Source organism: Notamacropus eugenii, chromosome 6, assembly GCF_028372415.1.
Source record: "Notamacropus eugenii isolate mMacEug1 chromosome 6, mMacEug1.pri_v2, whole genome shotgun sequence".
Taxonomy (NCBI): Eukaryota; Metazoa; Chordata; class Mammalia; order Diprotodontia; family Macropodidae; genus Notamacropus; species Notamacropus eugenii.
The window spans coordinates 75,877,668-75,899,689 of record NC_092877.1 but is presented as its reverse complement, the minus strand read 5'-3'; the positions used below and the strand labels follow the sequence as shown (position 1 = coordinate 75,899,689).

Here is a 22,022-nt window from a genome sequence, read left to right as displayed (position 1 = left end):
ATATTTTTTAATTCCTTGTTCTGATAGATTAATCGCAAGTGTTTAGCTTTTATTGGTCATTTTCTGGTTATAACACCCCAGCATTTTTGGTCCAAGCAAATGAAATCACCTCATAGCACCACCTTCCCTGTATTCGGGGAAAGTGTTGTCCCATTCAATAACTCTTCACATTCATATTTATTTTGGAGGATATACGCCTGCAGAAATTTGTTTTCACCCTCTCTAATTTACATCCATCATCATATATATTTCAGCTCAGATTGTAACACCCTTTGTGAAAACTAATTCTTTCTCTTTTGAGAACAGGTACACTAGTGACGTTAATACAAAAAAAAAATCACATATTTGAGTTTTTCTGTAGCATGTCATATCTCTGCACAGAAAATCATTGTTCAATCAAAAGCTTTTTTCTTGATCCAACCATTATATGTTTTTTGAACATTTGCAGTTATGTGTGATAAATAAAAAACCCATCCCTCATAGAATCTCAAAACTGGAGAGGACCTTAGTGACTTAGTTCAAGTCTTATCTGAAAAAGAATACCCCCTACCAATACCTGATAAGTAGGTACGCAGTCTTTTCTTGAAAACCCCTAATAATGGGGAACTCACTACCTCCTGAGGTAGGCCTTTTCTACTTTTAGGTAGTTGAATAGAAGAAATGTAAGGTTGGGAGTAGAAGTATTTCAGAAAAGGTAATGGGTTTCCCCTCTTATATCAGTCCTGAACCTATATCATATCCATTAGATTCCGGAGTTCTACTCACCAGTAGGAAGAATCCCCAGGCCAGGACTCTCACAAAGAACAAAACTTTTTTCATAATTCTAGGAAAAGAAGCAAGTCTTAAAAGCTGAATCTGATCTACTTCTTAAAAGCAAACAAACTCATTGGCCAAAAATCTCTTTTTTCTTTCCCCACTTCAACCTCTACCTCATGATAAGAAAAGGAAAAAAAAAGAAAAAGAAAAAGAAACCATTGTGACCAGTATGTATAATTAAGCAAAACAAATTCACACATTGACCATGTCCAAATTTAAGTATCATTCTGTATTTTGAGTCTCTCGTTTCTCTGTCAGATGGTTAATAACACGCTGCATTATCGGTCTTCTGGAACACTGCATTGCTCATAATCTCGAAGTCTTTCAAAGCTATTTATCTTGACAATATAAAGTGTTTTCTTGGTTGTGTTCACTTTACTCTGAACCAAGAAATATAAGTCTTCCTAGGTTTCTTTGAAACTATCTGCTTTGTCACTTCTTATGGCCCAATAACATTAATAACTATAATAGCTAGCATTCATGTAGAACTGTGCAAATATCTCATTTTCTCCCCACAACAATCCTGGAAAGTAGGTGCTATTATTATCCCTTTGTTATAGATAAGGAAGCTGAAGTAGACAAAGGTTAAGTGACTTGCCCAGGGTTACACACATAGTAAGTGTTTGAGATCAGAGTAATACATTTCTTCCTAACTCAAGAACTAATGCTCTATCTACTCTGCCACTCAGCCGGATTCATATAACATGGTTTATTTAGCCATTCTCCGCTGGATAGCCAGCACCTTTGCTTCAGTTCTGTGTCACTGCAAAAAAAGAACTGCACATATACATATGCATATACACATACATACACATATACACATATATTATATATATATATACACACACACATGCACACATACACATACACACACACACACATATACCTTTTCCCTGATCTTTTTGGGGTGTAAACTTGATAGTGATATTGCTTTCTTTCAAAGGGTGTGCACAGTTCGATAACTTTTGAAGCAGAGTTCCCAAGTGAATCAACTTCTTTATTCCCAGAGGCCTGTGGCTAGCTAGGCCTTACCCTGTCCACATTTATATACATGTGATTCCATTTAGTACTTCAAGATTTCCTCTGGACACCCTCATCTCTCCTCTCCCTTGACTCTCCATGTTCTACCTGCTCTTCCTTCAGTTATGTTACTGCTGCCTTTTGATCTTTCCTTCTTCTTGGAATATGGGTTCTGTCTACAGTGTTCTATTGTTGTCATTCTTTTTGATCTTTCCTTCTAGTTTCATCTTCTGAGTTACTCCCACACCCAACCTTTCCCTTCTCTTTGTACATCCAAACTGCCTCTTTGGCCATAAATGTTCCTTGGGCTTGTGTTGACTTACCTTCTTCCTGCTGTTTTCTCCCCACCCTCTTATTTATCCCTAGCTACTTTCTTGTTCTTTCTTTCCCCACAAAACCCTGACATCGATCTCCTTTATTTTCTCCCCTCTCTTCCTAAAGCTGCCTCTTACTCCCTTCTCCTTCTCTTAACAGTCCCCAGAGGATGCTCTGCATTCATTTAGACAGATGTTAGTAGCTCAGTTGTTTCACTTCCCTTTCCCTTTCCATTGTGGGTCTTCACAGCTGGCCCAACTGGGCCTGCATCCCTGTTTTATGATGACATGCACTTGGGCAGTTTGCATAGATACATCCTTTGTCACCACAAATTCTCTTCTTCCAGGAGACTCTACTCTGTCCTTATTCTCTACATTAAAAACCCTTTTCCTAAGGACACATTATACTCAGAATATTTTTAAATCATCTCTAAAGCACGCCTTCGGCTGTCCCTTTTCCCAACCAAAACTCTTCTCTATCTCTAAATGAAAAAGTACCTGGAAGGTAGTTAACACCATTCTCTAGATTCCCTTGCTCTTCCTTGTCCAGACCCCCAAGCTACCTGAAATTTTTACAGGACAAATTTATGCATCACAATATCTTTTAAGCCATTTTAAACAGTGTCTCTTATATCATGAAGAAAATGAACAGAGCCTTGAGGAAATGGAATGACAATGGAAAGGAATGACAAGGTTCTTCCAGTACTTCTCATCTTTTTTCTGCTTCTAAAGCTTCAAAATAAATCCACTTTCTCTACCGATCTAAAATTCACATCAAGTGTAAACAGCTGCCAAAGTCCCCATATTTGCCCATTTTCCTCCTTGTTAAAATCCTTCCCTCAACCACTAACACAATCTCTGTTTTTGTTTCTTTTTAGCAATACTGCAAGCATTTAATAATCACTTAGTAAGTGCTAGATATGGGGCTAAGCACTTGGGATACAAAGATAAAAGTAGTCCTTGCCCTCAGGGAGTTTATATTCTACACAGTGGCATGTATGGGGGTGGGGGAGCAACAGGGACACAGATATAAAAACATAAAATATAGATAAAGCAAATTGATCACCACTAGCAAATGTGGTGATCAGGAAAATTGTCTTGCAGAAGTGGTACTTAAACTAAAGTTGGAAAGGAATGAGTAATTCAAGAGTGAAAAATTAGGAAGCAGATTATTCTTAACATAGAGGACAGGATACTGCACAAAAGCTGGAAGATGGCATATGGGAGACCATGTATACATGCATATACACACACACATATGCACATACATATATACACACGTACCTATGGGTATATACCTATGTGTGTATACATATGTATATAGGTATATGCTTTTTGTATATATGAAGTCCAGTTTGGTTGGAATGTATAGTGCATGAAGAGGAGTAATGTGAAATCAGTCTGGAAAGATAGATGGGAGCCAGATTGTGAAGGACTTTAAATACCATCCCAAGGAGTTTTACTTTCTAGCGTGTTTCACACATGCCTACATGTTTGCATGACAGGGGAAAACAAGCTTCACACATCCTTTTCACCATAATTGCAGAAGCCAATCCACTTCCGTTAAAAATGAGTATGATGTCCCAATGGCAAGCTTATGGGACTCTGTTCAAGATTACTATCCTGCTGATTACTGACAAGAAGAGAAGAAACTGCTAATCCCTTTCATTTTCAGGTCCCTCTTTGGGGCTTCCAATGAGTTCAGATTTCAGAGTAGAAGCTTACCCTTTTTAAAATAATAGGTGTTTACAAAGATGAGGCTAAGCATTGATTAACAACTTGTATAGAAAGTGGATCCTGTTTAGGAATACAGGTACATCTCTCTCCAAAAAACAGTTGAGTAGGGAGGAGGACCATAAGAATTATTATAATCATTCTTTGAAATGTGGGATTACAATTTAGTAAGTATTGTTATGAGTACACATCCACTAATGTTCTACTTTAGTGTCTGTCATTATAAAAGGATCAAGTTCCTTTAGATTACTCAAGGCTATGACAGTGGAGTATAAACTTCAACAAATTCCACTTATCTGGATAGGCTTTGAGGACAGAGATCATAGAAAACTCTCCACAGCCCTCTTAGGACCATTCTTCCTTCATTGGTGACTTCCTCCCTGGGATATCATTTTGGGAAGGATGCCAACCATGACTTACCTCAGTCATACTTTGACTCTTTTCAGACTCCATCTCCTTCTGCTTAACTGACACCCCTGGAGAATATAGTTTCTCCCCACTTTCTGGCCCTCTCCCCTTACCAACACCCTTATATGTATATGTTATCTTCCATTATAATATATGTTTCTTGAATAAGGATTGTCTTGCTTGACTATTTGTATGTTTGTATATCTAGCATTTAGTACAGTACTTAGCACATATTAAATGCTTAACAAATGTTCTCTCTCTCTCTCTCTCTCTCTCTCTCTCTCTCTCTCTCTCTCTCTCTCCCTCCCTTCTTTCTTCCCTCCCTCTCCCTCATCCATGGATTGGGACCTAGCTAGAACATCATCACTGAATTGGCTGCTGATGGATGTTTCAGCCTTATCAACTGTTTATCAGAAGCTATCTGTACAAGGAGAAGAGGATATTCATACTAATGAAAGTAGTAACCCTCAACTGTTATTATTGCTACCAAGCATTGCTAAAAAATGAATGCAAATTACAGGAAAAGCAGCAGCCGTTGTAGAAACACAATAGGTTAACACATAGTCAACAGTGGGTCTTAGACCACAAATTATCTGAAAATTAACATAAATTATAAGAGATTTTATTATATTTTGATTTACTTTAATTATTTTTGATTAGTTGAATTTTCCCTCTTGTTCCTTTGTGCCTCATTCTGTGGTCCTTAATCTTGTCAAGTTCCCGTTAACTTGAATCCAACACTCTAAATGGAAAAATAGTCTATAAAATACTTAGAGTAAATGTTTATCTAATGCCTAGAAGTAGCTCAGATGTTTTAAATCAATTAATCAATCAATGCATACTCTTCAATAACATTTATTCAACAAACATTTATTAAGTCTTCTCTGTGAAGGATTCTCTGGCACAAAGTGAGAGAAATAAAAATTTGAGAAAAGACACAGTTTCAGACTTCAAGGAGTTTACAGTCTAGAAGAGGGAAAAGGCACACAGTGTTAATTATAATGCATAGTATTACATGAATAAGTGCATTACAGATAAGGTGAGATGCCAAGTCAGATGGGAAAAAGATTGTTCATTAACATGGGTGTATGTGGGGGGGGGTATCAGGAAAGGCTTCCCAGAGGATTGGCATTTGAGATAAATATTAAATGATAATTAGGAATTCAATTGGCAAACAATGGGGGGAGAGGACATTTCAGGTACAAGGAACTGCGTGAGCCAACTTATGGAGGTATGAGAATGAGATCTATATTCAATGGATCGAGACTTGTTCCTGAGCAGGCATTTAGAAGTAACAAAGAGAAGTTCCATGAAATGGTTGTTGTCGTGTTTGTCCTTCATTCTAGAAGAGGACCATGACATCAAGATGATGACATGACTTTCCGCTGACTTTGATTTGAGTGAGGGAGGGCTGTGCAAGGTCATCAACGTCACTTTCTTCTCCAGAGCCCTCTGGATCCAATGGCCTGATATTCATCATGACAGCTGGAAATGGCCCAGAATGCAATAGGAGACATTGGTCCTTTCAGGCTGGGGTCTTACAGCATTCTCACTTTGAGTGAGATTCACCATTAAATGAATAGCCTTCTTTAAGTATTTGCTCAAGGGATGGCCCCTTTAATAAAAACAATCAAACTAGGAGGAGAAGACCCTCAGGATTCTTGGGTAAAAGAGAAACAATTACTATTTAGTATTTAATAGGGTTTGTAAGAGAGCGCACTAATGTAAAGTTGTATTGGCCCAAATTTGAGGGCGAAGGTATTTGAGTTTTATTCACTCAGTGATAGGACATCCCTGAGGATTTTTGAGAAGGGAAATGACATGATCAGACTTATACATAAGGAAAGTTATTCTAGCATAGTACGAAGGGCAGATTGGAGAAGTAAGGAAAGTGGAGAGGAAGGGACACCTGCTAGGAAGGCATTGCATTAGATCAGGTAGATGGTAATAAAGAACTGAACTAAGATATCGAGTGGGAAGAGAGAGGAGAGGACAGAGTAAGAGATGTGACTGAGGTAACACAGATCATTGGAAATTGATGTAGAATAAAGAATCATAAAATCTCAACTTGGAGGGGAGCTGAGAGGCCATATAATCTAAACATTACTGAACAGAAATCTCCTCTACAGAAAAAAAACATGGTGGTTATAAGGCTGCTACTTGAAGATCTCTTCCAAGTATACCCTCCCTCTTCCAAGGATATTCCTTCTATCTTAGGACAGTTTTAATCATTAGGAAGCATTTTCTTATATCTAGCTTAAATCCATCTCTCTGAAATGCCTACCCATTGCAGATATATACCCACATATACACACACATGTACATACATGCACATGCATATACATACATATATGCATATGTGCACACACAAACATCCATGCATGCATGCATGCATACATATGCATGGATGTGTGTACATATGTATATATGTGTGTACATATATGAACACATACATATTATGTATTTTATTTCAGCAATCAACAAGTATTTATTAAACACTATGTGATTGCTAGGGGGAAAGCATGCACATGCATGTGCATGTGTGTGTGTATGTGTGTGTGTGTTCTGTATTTTTTTCTAGAAATCAAAAAGCATTTATCAATCACTGTGTGCCAAGCACTCAGCTAAGCATTGGGGATATGAAGAATGACAAAAACATTTCCCTCCCCTCACAGTACATACATTTCAATGGGGGAAAAGAGAGATAAAATGAAAATAACTAGGTTCATGGAAGATAAATGCAGAGAAATTGAAAGATGACCTAAAAGGCAAAGGAACTAAAAGCTAAGGTCAGCCAAAAAAGGTTTCTGCACAAAGTAGGTTTGAAATCAGAGCAGAGTAAGTCTAATACTTTTGAGCATGACAGTCCTTTAACTATTGGAAAATAGATAATGTGTTTTCACTGTATTCTTTTCTCCTGATTAATTAAATCAGCTAGTATTTATTAAATGTCTACAGTGTACCAGAGACAGTATTGGATGCTGGGCATACAAAGACAAATGTGAGTATTTGAGAACAGTTCTTATTTTCAAGAAGCTTACATGACATTGGGGGAGATAACACACACATATGCAGAAAGAAAACATATGCAAAATAAATAAAAGAGAATTTTGGCAGAAAGGGAACTAGCAACTGATTAGATGCTTGAGGTAAAGTCATCCCTTTAATAATATAACTCTAGAACTAAATGCCCTCAGTTCCTTTGAATTAGACTCATACAGCACAATCTACTGTTCCCTCACCATTCTGACTGCTCTCTTCTGTATTTATAATATTTTAGCTTGTCAATGTCTTCCCTAAAATGTGGCACAAGGAACTGAACATTATATTCCAAATATGTTATGAGCATAATAAAATAAGATTGTGACAGTTTCCCTCATTCTAGATAATATGTCTCTCTTAATTAAACCTATGATCATATTAGGTTTGCTGGATGCCATATAGTAACTGTCTTTTTCTTGTTCATTCTTTCTTTGTATATTTTCAGACTTTCAGAAAACTTTAGAAACTGCCTCTGTTCATCAGCTTCTGCCTTGGACTGCTAATGCATGTGAAACATGTAAGTGAGTAAAACTCTGAGGTTTTGCTGTTCAAATAGATTTTTTTTTTAAGTTATATCTTGGGCTTGGACAGTTGACTTTTTAAACTCAAGTTCAAGACTATAAATTTATTCTTATTAAATTTCATCATATTAGATTTGGCCCTTCATTTCAGCCTGTCAAGATCTTTAGGAATCTTTATACTCTGTCACTCAATGTGTTAGCTATCCTTCCTAGCTTCCTGTCACATACAACTTTGATAAATATGCTACTTGTGCATTCTTCTAGGTCATTTGTAAAAATAAAGAACAGCACAGGACCAAGGACAGCTCCCTGTAGTGTTCCACTAGAAATTCCCCCTCTAATTTGACATTGATTCTTTATAGACTGCTCTTTGGTTCGATCATTCAAGCAGTCCTGAAACTACCTAACTTTATAATCATAGAGAAGCAACTGTGGTATAGCAGAAAGAGAATTGGACTTGGAATCAGAAGACTTTGGTTACTTAGCCCTTCCATTTACTCGGTGTGTGACCTTGGGCAAATCATTCCCTCTCTGAGTTTCAGTTTCCCCATCTGTCAAAAGAGGAGATTAGATAACCTTTAAGATCTCTTCTAGATTTAAATCTATTACCCTATTATTTTCATCTTGTTTGAAAGGGTATCACAAGTCTCCTAACAAACTTTACCTAATTCCTTCCTGAAATCCAGGTATGTAGTATGCAAGATTCTCCTGATCTAGCAGCACAGTTACCTTGTCAGAAATGGAAATGGTGTTAGTCTGGCATGACCTACTCTTAATAAAGGATGTTGGCTATTAGTGATCACAATTTCCTATGCTCAAAATCCATCTCTTTAATAATATACTTTAGAATTTTGCCAGCAACCAAAGTCAAGGTCACAAGTCTGTACTAACACTTTACCTTCCTGCCTCCAAAAAAAAAAAAAAAAAAACCTGGATATTTGCCCATAATCAGTCCTGCAGTACTCCTTCCACTTTATATGATTTTTTTTTCAAAATCACAGACAACAGCCCGATAATTGTAAGGTCTCACATCCATCTTAGGCCTCAACAAATAGACTTCTGGGGCAATAAACAACCTACTTAATAGGGACTCTAAGGCATCACAGATCCTAAGCCTCATTTTTAGGAGATAGGCAGTGTTTTTTTTGTTTCTGATGACTCAGTGGTCATGAATTGAATACCATTGACAAGTGCAGGGTATCAGGGAAGGAAAGAGTCATCAGATAACTCTGATGAGGAATTTTTAAACTCTATTTCCTTGTTGATGTTAGAGTGAGAAAATTTTTGCAGCTGAATACTAGACTGGGGCTGCAACAAAGGGTTACCAGACAGTTCTTTTCATTTTACTGATGATCCAGCAGATACCCTTGAATAGACTTCCTTATCTGCTAATCTAGGAATTCTCTACTTCATTAGCAGGACTGTTACCCCCAAAAATATTCCAGTGGAGAAGGGGGAAATTACAGACAGCTCTATTATACTCACATGTGCACACAAAACTTTGCCTTGATTTCTCCTCTGTGCTACTACTCTATTTGGCATAATTTATCCAAACATGGGGCCCAGTCAGTGGCTGCATGGATTGTGGAACTAAAGGTGAAAAAGAATTAGCCAAATGTATTTTCCTTAAGACTAGGAAAAATTGCCCTTCTGTGACCTCAAAAGCATATGAACACAGACTTTATAAGCAGCTTAAAGCACATTATTTTTTATTCATTGTTGTTAGTCAATAATTTAATTTATTGGTGCCATACAGGCCTGTATCCCAATGAAGTCAGTTAGGCTTATCCCTTTTTAGAAGAGCAAGTCAAATCTTATTTTTGATCAAAGGTGGAAAGTGTCATGTTAGTCCTGGACTCCCATTATAATCATGGACAGATTTCCTGTGTCAAGCCCCTGAAATGAATTCTACAGAATGTGAGAGTTGGAGGGGTCCTTAGAAGTTGGGGGAAAAGAGAAGGTAGAAGGGGGGTCATAGTGGATTTATTTGGTGAACTGAGTCAGACTCATTCCCCATTGTACTTGTCTCCCAGGTGACTCCTAAAGGAGGCAGTTAAAGGAAATCTGGGCTTCTTTTAGAATGCAGAAAAATAGATTTCTCTTCCTATTTCTTCTTATTGCAGCTTATCACTTATACCTCAGCATAACTAAGGTTTCAGAAGCCAAGAGGAACTTAGTTAAACTGCTCAGCAAGCCTTACTTGTCCTTGGATCTGCTCTGTGCCATCAGACTATCCCTAGAATATCTGTGGACTCTTAATATTCTAAGATTTCCATGACCTTGGAACTTGCTTGTCAAGTGTTCTTTGTAGAAGAGGCAATTCTTTCTGCTTGTGGAGTTGTCTGAGAGTCATTTCAGATAGGTGGTATCTCTTGACCTGAATAACTTACTATGTAGTAAGACCAAGAGCAGATCACAAACTCTCTGGGGCAGCTAGGTATCTCAGTGGTTAGAGTGCTGGGCTTGGATTCAGGAGAATCTAGGTCAACTCCAGACTCAAACATTTACTATTCATGTGAGCCTGGACAAATAACTTAACCTCTTTCTGCCTCAATTTCCTCAACTTTTAAATGGGGCTCATAATAATAGTACTTACCTCTTAGGGTTGTTGTGAGGATCACATGAGAAAAATTTGCATTTATAAAGTACTTAGTACAGTACATTACTCATAAGAACAAACTCAAAAATCTGAAATCGTTTTTAAAAGAAATTTATTAGGTTGTTTGGTAGAGGAGAGTAAGCAGGAAAGGAGGTGTGGTTCCCATACAATTTGACAAAGGATTGTGCACATGAGTCGCACACGAATTACCTGACAAAGACACCACATACAAGTCACACACAAATCACCTGAAGGTAACCCAAAATAAAAACTTAGGCTGACCCAAAACAAGACTATTTTGGGTAAATCCAGGACCTGAGGGAACCAAAATTCCTTGCGGCCATCTCCAGCCTTCCTAGACAGTTACTGGGTCAGGAAAACATTTTGGGTACAAATAATCTCCATTTAGATTTAAGTAGTATAATAATTAATAAGTTTTCTAAACAACATAATAAAACATTCTTTCCACAAGTGTCTGGTGCATAGAATGTATTTGACAAATGTTTCTTCCCTTCTTTCCTCTGAGCCTCAGTTTCTTTATATATAGGATGAAGGGGCTAGACTAGATGACTTTTGAAGTATAATTTAGCTCTTGATATATGATCTTATATGATCTGCACACTGTTATCCTTTCAGTCACCTAGATTCACAATCTCATAATTATATCTTTGTCCCTTCTCTGTATCTCACCCTATTTCTATACCCATATGTAATTACTTTCCAAGTCCTGTCAGATCTACCTCCAGAACATCTGCCATATTCACTTTCTTCTCTCCACTCAGCTGTTACCTTAGTTTGAGTCCTCATTATTTTTCATCTGGATAACTGCAACAGCCTTCTAATTTGTTTCTCTGCCTCATCTTTCCCCTCTTGAATCCATCCTGCACATAAAATGATATTCCTAAACATAAATCTAACCATGTATACCCCCTGTTTAAATATTTCCACTAGCTCCCTATTGTATCTAGAATAAAACATAAAATTCAAAATCCTCAGCTTGGCTTTTAAAGCTCTGGACAACTTACTTTTCACCTACTTTTCTGTCCTTATTTCATATTTCTCCCTTTCAACCATGGTATTCTGTTTTAGTCACGCTGACCCATTAGTCATTCCTCATACACAACGTTGCATTTCTCACTCACTGGAAAAGTAGTTCCCTCATATCTGGCATCATTTCTTTTTACCTTCCCTTTATAGAAATCCTAGCTTACTCAAAACCAGTGTCACCTCCTTCATGAAATCTTTCCGGAGTCTCATCTCAACCTTAGGGGCTTTCTCCTCCTTAACATGACTATGATTTATTTTCTATATGGGCAGCTACGTGGCACAGTGTACAGAATGTTGGGCCCAGAGTCAGAAAGACTCGTCTTCCTGAAGTCAAATATGGCCTCTAGACACTTATTAGCCAAGTGAACAGGGACAAGTCATGTAACCTTGTTTTCCTCCATTTTTCCTCTGTAAAATGAGCTGGAGAAGGAAATGGCAAGCATCTTTGCTAAGAAAAGCCCACTTGGGGCTATAAAGAGTCAGACATGACTGAAATGACTGGAGAACAGCAACATTTTCTATATAATCTGTATATACTTATTTGTGTTTGTGCTACATTTCACTATTCTGTCCAAAAGATCATAAGCTCCTTGTGGACAGAGACTGTTTCATTGTTTTTGTAATCATGGCACCTAGCACAGTCTCTGCTACAAAACAAGTTCTTGGCAAATTTTTATCAAATTCAATTACTTTTCAGTCTGGCCAGACTAGGAAATTTTAACTCATTGTTGGCTGCTCCATATGTCTTTACTATCTTTTCACTTGTTTTGTACTTGGACTCCTGGTAAATCACTTTTGCTTCATTTTTCTCCTTGCAAGGAAAAAGAAAATCAGGGTTTTGGTGAAAACTGAATGAATAACCTGGAGTTCATTAGATGACAGAAACAAGGAAGGGAAGTTCAAGGAAGGCATTTTAACCCAGAGGCCCTGCTGCTGGATCAAAGACAGAAAAAAAGGCAGAGGGGGGCGGGGTTCTTCTATAGACCAAATTATTCATAATAGCACTTTTTCTAGCAGCAAAGAACTAGAAGCAGAGCACATGTGTATTTTGGGGAGATGGGTAAACACATCATGGTATATGAATGTAATAGCACGTTGCTATGCTATAAGAGTCAATGAAATGTAATTTTCAGAAAAGTATGAGAAGACAGGTGAACAGATGAAATACACAGGACCAGGAACGCAACAGAACACAATGGTTCCTCTAATGTAAACTGAAAGAAAAGGGGAAAAAAGACGAAGGCAAACTGTGCTTAATTACAATGACAAACCCTTGCCCCTGAAAAAGAGACTGGCAAATGCAACTCACTTCCTTCTTTGTAGAGGCAGGGTCTATGTATCCTTGTATATACTGTCACTCAGTTGATAGGCTATTTAGCTTTGCTCAGCTGTAATTTTTAGCCCTTCTTTTATTTTTTGCGGCAAGAGATGGCTCTCTATGTAGGGATGGAAAGAATATATTTGAAAATGAAGATGATGTAAAAACAAAATGTGCCAATAATTTTTTTTTAAGTAAGAGAGGTACAGGGAAGGCATATTGGTGAATAAGTCAGTGAGTGATTTATAGTGATGACATATAGTGTGCCCTAAAAATAAGTAGAATTTAGATGGGGATGCAGGGGAGTGAAAAGGAGACAGTCTCACTGGATCATAAGGTGTAGGTTCAGGGGCAGGGGTAGAGAAAAATAAAGCAATGTTGGAGGGTTCTGGTGGGGCTAGATTATGATCCTGAAAGCCAGGCAGGATATATCATAGCTTCAGAGACAAAAGAAAATTATCTAAAATTTCATTCAAAATAATTGCTTTTGCTCTGTTGCTAAGAATCTAAGCCTTAAGTTGTATTGATTGGACAAAGCCCTGCCTAAAACAGGGAATCAGAAACGTATGGCCATAAATTCTGGCTCCCCAGCAATCTTACTGTATGACAGCAGACAAATCTCAGCCCCTACTGCTTCTGTGCTTCTGTTTTTTCATCTGTAAATTGGATTTGCCTTATCTCCCCTACAGGAAGGTTAGGAGGAATAACTAAATAGAAGCAATGAAAAACATACACTTTCCTCACACTGGATTCTTTCTCTGATGTACCCAAGTACAGAGTGGACACTCAATAAATGTTGATTAACTGACTACAGTAATGTTCAGGTCATGCTAGAGCAGTCCTGGGGATAACTGATCTAATTTGAACACCACCAATGTGTGCATTTGTCCTTTGCGGCTGAAGAAGACCATGCCATCAGAGAAATAATGACATGTCTCACACTTAACTTTGTTTTGAGTGAGAGAAGGCTGTGCAGGTCACCAGCCTCACTTCTCCTTCAGAGTCATCTGAATCCAGGGATGACTGGGATGACTGAATCATCAGGATGATTGGAGATGACCCAGGATGAGTCAGTTGGGGTTAAATGACTTGCCCAAGGTCACACAGCTAGTGAGTGTCAAGTGTCTGAGGTGAGATTTGAACTTAGGTCCTCCTGACTCCTGCACTGGTGCTCTATCCACTGCACCATCTAGCTGCCCCTAACATCACCAATATATGGAGGCTCAACACCTGCTACCATCTTCTAGAAAAGGAAGATCCATCTTGAGAATGGAATCTCACTTGGGTAAATAAGAATATATTGAGTTGATATTAATATACAGCTGTTTATATATATGTATGTATGTATGTATGGGAAACTATGTCATTTCATTACTTACTAGAAAGTTACGCCCCTTTGCAGTATATTGACACCTTTCTTCTGAGATCAAAATATTCAATCAGTGAATTAATTTTGTTTTATTATTTAAAAAAAGAAAATTATATATAATCTTGTTCTCAAGTAATTTCATGCTATAAACAATTTCAATTTGTAAAAATCTTATTTTAGGTATCATTTATCCAATTCATATTGATAAGTCATTATCATAGATGATAGATTTAGGGCTGGAAAGAACATTAGAAATAATTTAGTCCACCTCCTTCATTTAAGCTAATGTAGCTACTGTGCTAAAGTGATAATAACAATTGATATTTTATTTACAATTTAATGTCTATAGAAAATATTTTCTTCATACCTATGAGGAGCCTATTGCAAATGTTAATTTTTGTACTTCAAAGTTATATTTTATTTTTCTGATTACATGTAAAAATAATTCTAACCATTTTAAAAATATTTTTGAGTTCCAAATTCTCTCCTCCCCTCCCCTTTCTCTCCCCTATCATTGAGAAAGCAAGCAGTTTGATAAAGATTATACATATGCAGATAGATTTAAAATATTATAACTTCCATTTTATAGATGAGGAAACTAAGACCCAGAGAGGTGTTGTGATTGGTTCAAGGTTATAGTTTCAGAACCAGTTCTAGTACTCTTTCAATATTCCATGACACCTCATAGAGTTGCTTAGAAAAGTCCATAAATAGAGTACTGCTTTACCTATGACATCTCATTTTTTGGATGAAAATAAAGCACTTTTTTTAAACTTGAGAAATATTGGTACATTTATTCAAAATGTCAAGGTTGAGAGCTTTTAACCTTAGCCTACGGGAGATTGCATGAATGCATATAGCCATGGTTAGACGCAGGCTGAGTTGACTGTGATGAGGAGGTATAGATAGAAAGGAGATGAACCGGAGGATTGTGGGTCCCAATACCTACTATAAACCCATTCTGACACTTCTAAGTTACCCCAAGCAGCCAGTGCTCCCATGAATGTATTCTTTGGGGTTATTTTATCTTCTTTTTCTTCTATTTTATGTTAGTGATTAGGATGAGTATTTGGGGGGTTATTATCAAGGCTTTGTGGAAGGAGAAGGAAGCAGGAAAAGAAGAATGGATAAGGAAAGAGTAAAAGAGAGAATAGTGTGAAACAGATCAGTAATGAGTTAAAGAAGAGGGAAAACAATTGGAGGTCAATATAGCTTAAGCACAGGGAAGGCAAAGGAGTTTTTGCTCAAAATATCTTAATTTATTATTATTATATTATTATTATTTAAATTTTATCATTTACTAATGATTACGTATTTGTATTTCCTGATATATGTGTTAAAGATCTCTTAAAACATGAACTTTATCTTCTATATCTTCTTGATCAACCATATAGCCTATGATAGGACTTAGATTCTTGTCGGGGCTCAGTAAATATCTGCTGATTGATTCTCTAGTACTTTAAGCCCTTGATAAATGGAGGAGACAGACTTTGAAGAAAAAATACAGTGTGACAATTGTTCAGAATCTAAAAGAAATGCATTCATCTTATCCAAAATCTTCCTATTGTAATATGATTAAATCTGTTATAAGTACTAACTTGTCCCAACCACTTTTCTTCAGTTTTTTACACTACTCATATTGTAGGAGACTTAAGAACACTGCTATCTGATAAATACCGAAGGACTTACAGAGGTTTCCAAACTGTTCTTGTTTTGGTGGGATTTAAGTGAATCTCAAGCAGTTTTGTGATGTTTTATCTACTTCATATCACTGTGACCTTAACATGAAAATAGCTACAAATACCTTTGCCAACAGAGATAGGAATGTATATAAAGGCAGTAAGGGTTAGTGACAAGAGTATTGGATTTGGAGTTAGAGGACCTGGGTTTAAATCCTACCCTTATCATTGAGACTATTGATGCTGGCAAGTCTCACAATCTTTCTGGAGCTCAGGTTTCTCATCTGTAAAAGAAGGGTTTTAGATTTAATGGTCTTCAGGTCCCTTTCACTTCTAAATCTATAAATAATTGACAGGTATTTGTAATGAACGTTTGGGATCCTGCCCCATCCCAAGCTAGATTCTAGTGACAAATCCAATGTGATCTTGAATACCTCCTTGTATTCTTGCTGGGCTCAATTTTAGGCAGCTGAAATAAAGGTAGGCCGTATTCCAAAAGTTCTGTATATAGAAAGCAGGTTCTACATAAAAGTCTCTGAGAAAATAGCATCGTGGTAAATCTGGCAGAGCTTGCGTTGTAACATGCCGTATTTGAACTGCCTCTGTGTTAATTTCTATGGTGCTTCATCAGTAGAATGTCAGGAAGATGTCTGTATTTCATACTCATCAAGCATGTGTGGAAAGTTATGCTAGTGAGATATCTTTTTCTCATGTTCAATACATTCTCTCATTTGCCTGAAGAGAATTAGAACCTGACTTCTGACCTCTATTAATGCTCCTAATCTAATTGTTCTCAGCATGAATTTATAAGGATTATTTGCCACACTCTTTACTATGGCCTTGCTACTTCCTCCTCCAAGATGCTTTGTCACCTGCTGCAGCAGGCACCCTCACTGGAGAGCCAAGGCATAGGGAAGTGATATGACGTAAGCAGCAAGGTAGAGCCTGAGAGAGAGATTTCAGATCCCCTTCCAAGGCAAAATTCAGAATCTTGGAATATCTGTTCCCAGGCTTTTCTAGATGAATACCTTCCCCTTTTGTCCAGTATTTACTGTAAATGTTTAATATTTTATGCCAGTTTGAGATGGATGAGCAAATGCTAGATGAAAGTAGACAGCATAGAACCTTAAGGCAGGAAGGGTGCTCAGCTATATTTTAACTCGACCTTCTCCCCATTCTACAGAACAGAGAAGTAATACAAAGTCAAGGATACTTTCTAGGACACTGGTCTCTTGAAACCTAGCCATCCATTACCTGTCCTTCATGCACAGGAACCCATACCAACTCTCTAGTTTATCTTGTCAGTTGTTCAATTTTCTATTTAGTGCTCCAGTTCCAGTTTCAGAATGCTAGCAGTTCTTAAAGGCTAGGATGGAGGGAGTCTGACCTGAAACATGGCTCCAGAGGTGACCTACCACCTCTTCCAATGATTAGCTCCTTTCCAGGGTCAGTTCAGATAATTCCTTTTAAATAAGATACTTCCCATGGTTTTTCATTTACTTTGAATGTAATTTACATCTCCTTATATGTACGTGATGTCATTCCTTTCCCTCCAATGCAATGTAAGCTCCTTAGAGGCAGGGACTTTGTTCATTTTTGTCTTTCAAAAATTTTCATTTCATTCATTCATGGACTAGCACAGTGACTTGCACATTTCTGTTTCTTTTGTATCAGATCTGTGTTTTTCCAGAACTCCTGCAGAAAAAAAATTCCCTTTATCAATGCAGATCAGCCCCCAACCTGTAATTTATAGGTTCATATTGTTGCCTGGGGTACTAAGGTGTTAAATACTCTGAAATGCCCACAGTTACACCACCATTAAAGCTCCAAGGTGGGACCTATATGCAGGCCTATAAGGCCAGCTCTCTATCCAGTATACCACACTACCTCGAACACAGTAGGTGTCTAATAAACGCTCATTGAATTGATTTAAACTATTTCCACTGTTTCCCTTTCCTACTGGGCTCACTGGGCTGTTAGAGCTCCCCTCCAACTCGCTAGGTCTCCCTGTCCTCATCTAGAGAAGGCCTCCATGCTCTGACAAAGCTGAATAATTATTTCTTACTGTATATTATGTTTAATGGCTGAGTTCTTTCCACATAACCTTCTATTAACCCATATCCTAAATAATTCCATTTCAAAATAGACTATAAATCCATTAGGCTGCAGCGAATGCTCACACTGCATGCTCCATTTACAGATGCTACCACTGTCCTTGATATTGGAAACCTCTTTTGCTCTCTCTCACATATTTTAATTGGCTTGGGGGCTGGGGGGTGGGGGCTCTGTTAGGTAAAAAGATCGAAAGGTAGCTGTTAATTTCCCAGCAGTTGCAATAATGTTTGCCTGTGCACAATACCCCAATTCGGTGGCGCTCTAGCCAGACCCCCTTCTTCATTCCCATGCAGTGGTCTAGTGCTCATTTATCATATAGGAACAACTCACCCCTCTAGTGGCGGGAGTGTGGAAGTGCTGCTCTGCTCACAGCTTTGCAGCTATCAGTTCGACTGTATCTATAGATTTTTCAAATAAGGTTTTCCTCTTTATGCTGGTTTGTTATTAAATATAACCCAGTAGAGAAATCTCTTTAAAATGTTAATTTGCTTTCTTGTGTTTATACACAAGGAAATGCCTAAAGCTATAAACAGACATTACTAACACTAATAGGTTTTTGTTTCACTCATCTCCATTTTTTCCTTGTTTAGACCCAAATAGGAATTGATTGGGAAATGGTTTCAGTATACTTTACAGAGTTAAATAATAATGAAAGAATAGCTTTTCCAATAAGCTTCCAATAAAGACTTTCATTATGTTAAAATCAATCAGTTGCAGTGGAATGAGTGCAGGGTATAGAGTGAAGGGACCTGAATTCCTCTCCTAGCATGGCTACTTCCCATCAGTGTGACCTTGGGTAAGTCATCAAAGCTCTTTGCATGGGGTTGAGGGGAGGGGGGAATGAGGGGTAGGGGTGTCAGTCTCTCCTCACCTGTAAAATTTCGGAGTTGGACTAAATGACCTTCGAAGTCCTTTTCAGCTCTTAATCTATGTTCTGATGATTCAGCCAAAGAAGGATATGGAGATGTGTCTGGTACTCTGAAATGAAGATATGGCTACCAGTCAATATTCATCCTTCCTTTTGAGGTGATGTTAAATTCATGAAGCTCCAGCTAAGATTTTTTTTTTGGGGGGGGGGGTGGTAGTAGGAATTTTCAGTCCTAAATTCCATAGATTGTTCTTAACACATAAATATATTTAAAGAATTTCTACCATGCATGTGACACTCCGTGGTTCTGCTCCAGATGATGACAACTTTTTTTAGGAATTCTAAGGACCAGATATACCCAAGGTTGTGGCTCTGGAACATATACGGTAATTTGACTGCTTGTAATCTGAAAGAATGGTGAGCCTCTCCTTCCCCTGCTTTAGGGTTGTCCTCCTCTCCCTTTTTAGGGGGTGAATGGGCATATAAATTAAGAATATTCCAGGGCTTGATCCAGAGTTTTCTGCCAATAGGTTCTTTATTTCATTAATACACAGTATTTCAGGAGTATTAGAATAATACTAATCTTATCTTTCAGATATGCAGCAATAAAAGGGGATATAACAGCAGAGTTAAATGTAGAATTGGGATTGGATTTGATTCTTTTTTAAACTAAAAAGCATTAAACACAATGCAGCTATTGAACCAGACTTCCGAAATAACTTCACTATAATTCAGACACTATGACATATTAGAAACTAAAGATTGTTATAGTGAATATTGGTTTTTTTTCTTTCTTCTGCTGACATCATAGCAATTTATAAGGAGGCATTATTATCTCAATAGATATGGATGTCACGCAGTCATTATCCCCAGATCATAACATGGTGGACCATTAATGACTCCTTCGGAGACCTTATGGTCTGAGATGTTAACGAGCAGTTAGGGAATCCTAAATCTTGGGACTGCTGGCAGGATACTATGGACCATAGCAGAATCTTCTGAGCTATTACAGTGAATCCTGTCAATTTCCATTAAGAAGCTTCTTAATTCCCCAATCATTAACACAATGAAAGGACTTATTCTACTCTACTGTAGTTAGGGCATGTCTAAGCCATAAATCCATGCTGCAGTCTACCTTTTTCCTCCATCTCTCCCTAATATGATATTGGGAAAGGCAAAGATTTAACAATAAAGTATTTTGGGGATTCAGAACTATAATTTCATTGATCTAGGGAATCTTCAGTGTATGAACTTCCTCCACTGATAGGGATGGACAACTTACCCCAAACTTATAGTCTTAGACTCTTGCCTGGGTCACAGAGATGTAAAGTGACTTGCTTTTAGTCACACACCTAATATGTATGTGTCAGATTAGAAGCTATAGAAATAAACAGAGAAGTAGAAGCTTGATTACTGTGAGTTGTACTACTGCAAGTTTCTCAAGACACACAGAGAAGGAACAAAGAGCCAACTATCAAGTGAAATTATGTGCTGCCACTAAAATAAAAAATGAAAAAAAAATCCAATCCATTGACCTGGATGGTACAGAAACTTAAAGTTCCTTCATTCTTTTTGATAATCCTAGACTTTTCATCTAAATTTCATTCGACCTCAAGCAGACATACTTTTGGCTTATTACTGAAATTTCATTGCTGAAATTTCCCAGTGTAAGAAGTTTTCTAATCAGGAGCTAAATTTATAGAAAATTTCCATGATACCAAGGAAGAAATAAATGGCTTCTCTTTGAGTAGAGCTCTTGAAAATTGAGTTTAGCTTTATTGTAGGGTTACCCAATGAGATCCTCAAATCTGACAATATAAAAATTCTACAAACTATTAAGAGCTGACAATTATAATGAGTTTTACATACATTTTACATACATTACCCCCTGCCTCATAGCAGTCCCATACGATAGGCACTACAGATATTGTTATAGATGAGGGAATTGAGGCTCCGAGAAGTTAACTAACTTGCCCAGGGTCACACTAATAAATTTCAAAGACTATTCACATTGAGATCTCTTGACACTGGATTTAGCCATCCTACTAAGCCATCCTCTTTTTCCACATCTCTAGAAAAGGTCAGAACATATTGAAAATTTAGAAAGAGCCCAAAGTTTGCTGGAAGACGTTAATAAGAAAATCCTAGATTGTAGCTTGTTTCATTTTGGATAATTAGAATTTTAATCAAATGCAGAACTGAGACTCTGGGATATTGCTTTGAGTTCCTTGGATCCAGTGATAAGTCGCCCCACCCCAAGACTTTTTTTCCTTTTATTATGCCATGTGTAGCCAAGGAACCAGCAAATCTGTCTATTTCCATTCAGTCCTTTAGATAGTTTGAGAATGTCTGCACATTTTCAACTGCCAAGGACATTTTCATTTGCCTTCTCCTTCCTGGCCACACCTCATCCATTATAGTCACTCCTACTGCCTCCTACCGCTTCACTAACACTAACAGCCCTCCAAGTTGCTAATGGCTCCCCATAACACTAACTGCATCCCATAATACTAAGCTTTGAGGACATAAACATCTCCCTGGAGCCAGAGCCAGAGTTCATTTAAAATAAACAAAAACACAAATTCTCTGAGGAAAAAAGATGAAAAGAAAGAGAAAGAACTGGCAGGAAAGAAAAGAGAAGGACAATATATTCATAGACACTGTCTGGTGCTTGGCCATCTAGCCCTTTATCTTTTCTCTCTGATTCAACATTTGCTCACTCAATATAAACATTTTTAAAGTGGTTACCATATGCAATGAACAGTACTAGATACTGGGAGACCATCAGCTTGAAGTCTTTTGAGCCAGGTGGGACTTTATAGATTATTTAGTCCAGCCCCTTCATTTTACAGATGAAGGAACTGAGGACTAGGATGTTTAAATGATCCTTCCAAGGTCACAGTCTCTAAGTAACAGAGCCAGGGTTTGTTTGTATCCACGGCTTTAGACTCTAAAGTGCAAGGGTCTTTCCATTGCACAACTGCCTTGAAAGATAAATAAAACAATCTCTATCTTTAAGGAGTTTACGATATAGTATAGGATAAAACATAACATAACATTTTGTAAATCAGAGTGTAAATGCATAATAATTTTTACAACAATGAAAACAAAGTGCCATGGTATCAGATAATGGAGAAATCCGTGTGCCATAGAGAGAGCAGCCTATTAAGGA

At 37.6% G+C, this 22,022-nt stretch overlaps 2 long non-coding RNA genes across 3 annotated transcripts in view; one reads left to right on the top strand and one right to left on the bottom strand.

Moving 5' to 3' along the window:
* LOC140511314 (uncharacterized) overlaps positions 1 to 22,022 on the top strand; it is a 64,539-nt gene that overhangs the window by 39,057 nt on the left and 3,460 nt on the right. For both annotated transcript variants that reach the window (XR_011969494.1, XR_011969493.1), the window contains 2 exons: positions 4,645 to 4,749; positions 7,780 to 7,851. This is a non-coding gene — a long non-coding RNA (uncharacterized lncRNA). The remainder of the gene's footprint in view (positions 1 to 4,644; positions 4,750 to 7,779; positions 7,852 to 22,022) is intronic.
* Positions 16,995 to 18,956, bottom strand: LOC140511315 (uncharacterized). The gene is made up of 2 exons (XR_011969495.1): positions 18,854 to 18,956; positions 16,995 to 17,562 (listed from the first exon to the last, which is right to left on the bottom strand). It is a non-coding gene; the product is annotated as an uncharacterized lncRNA (long non-coding RNA).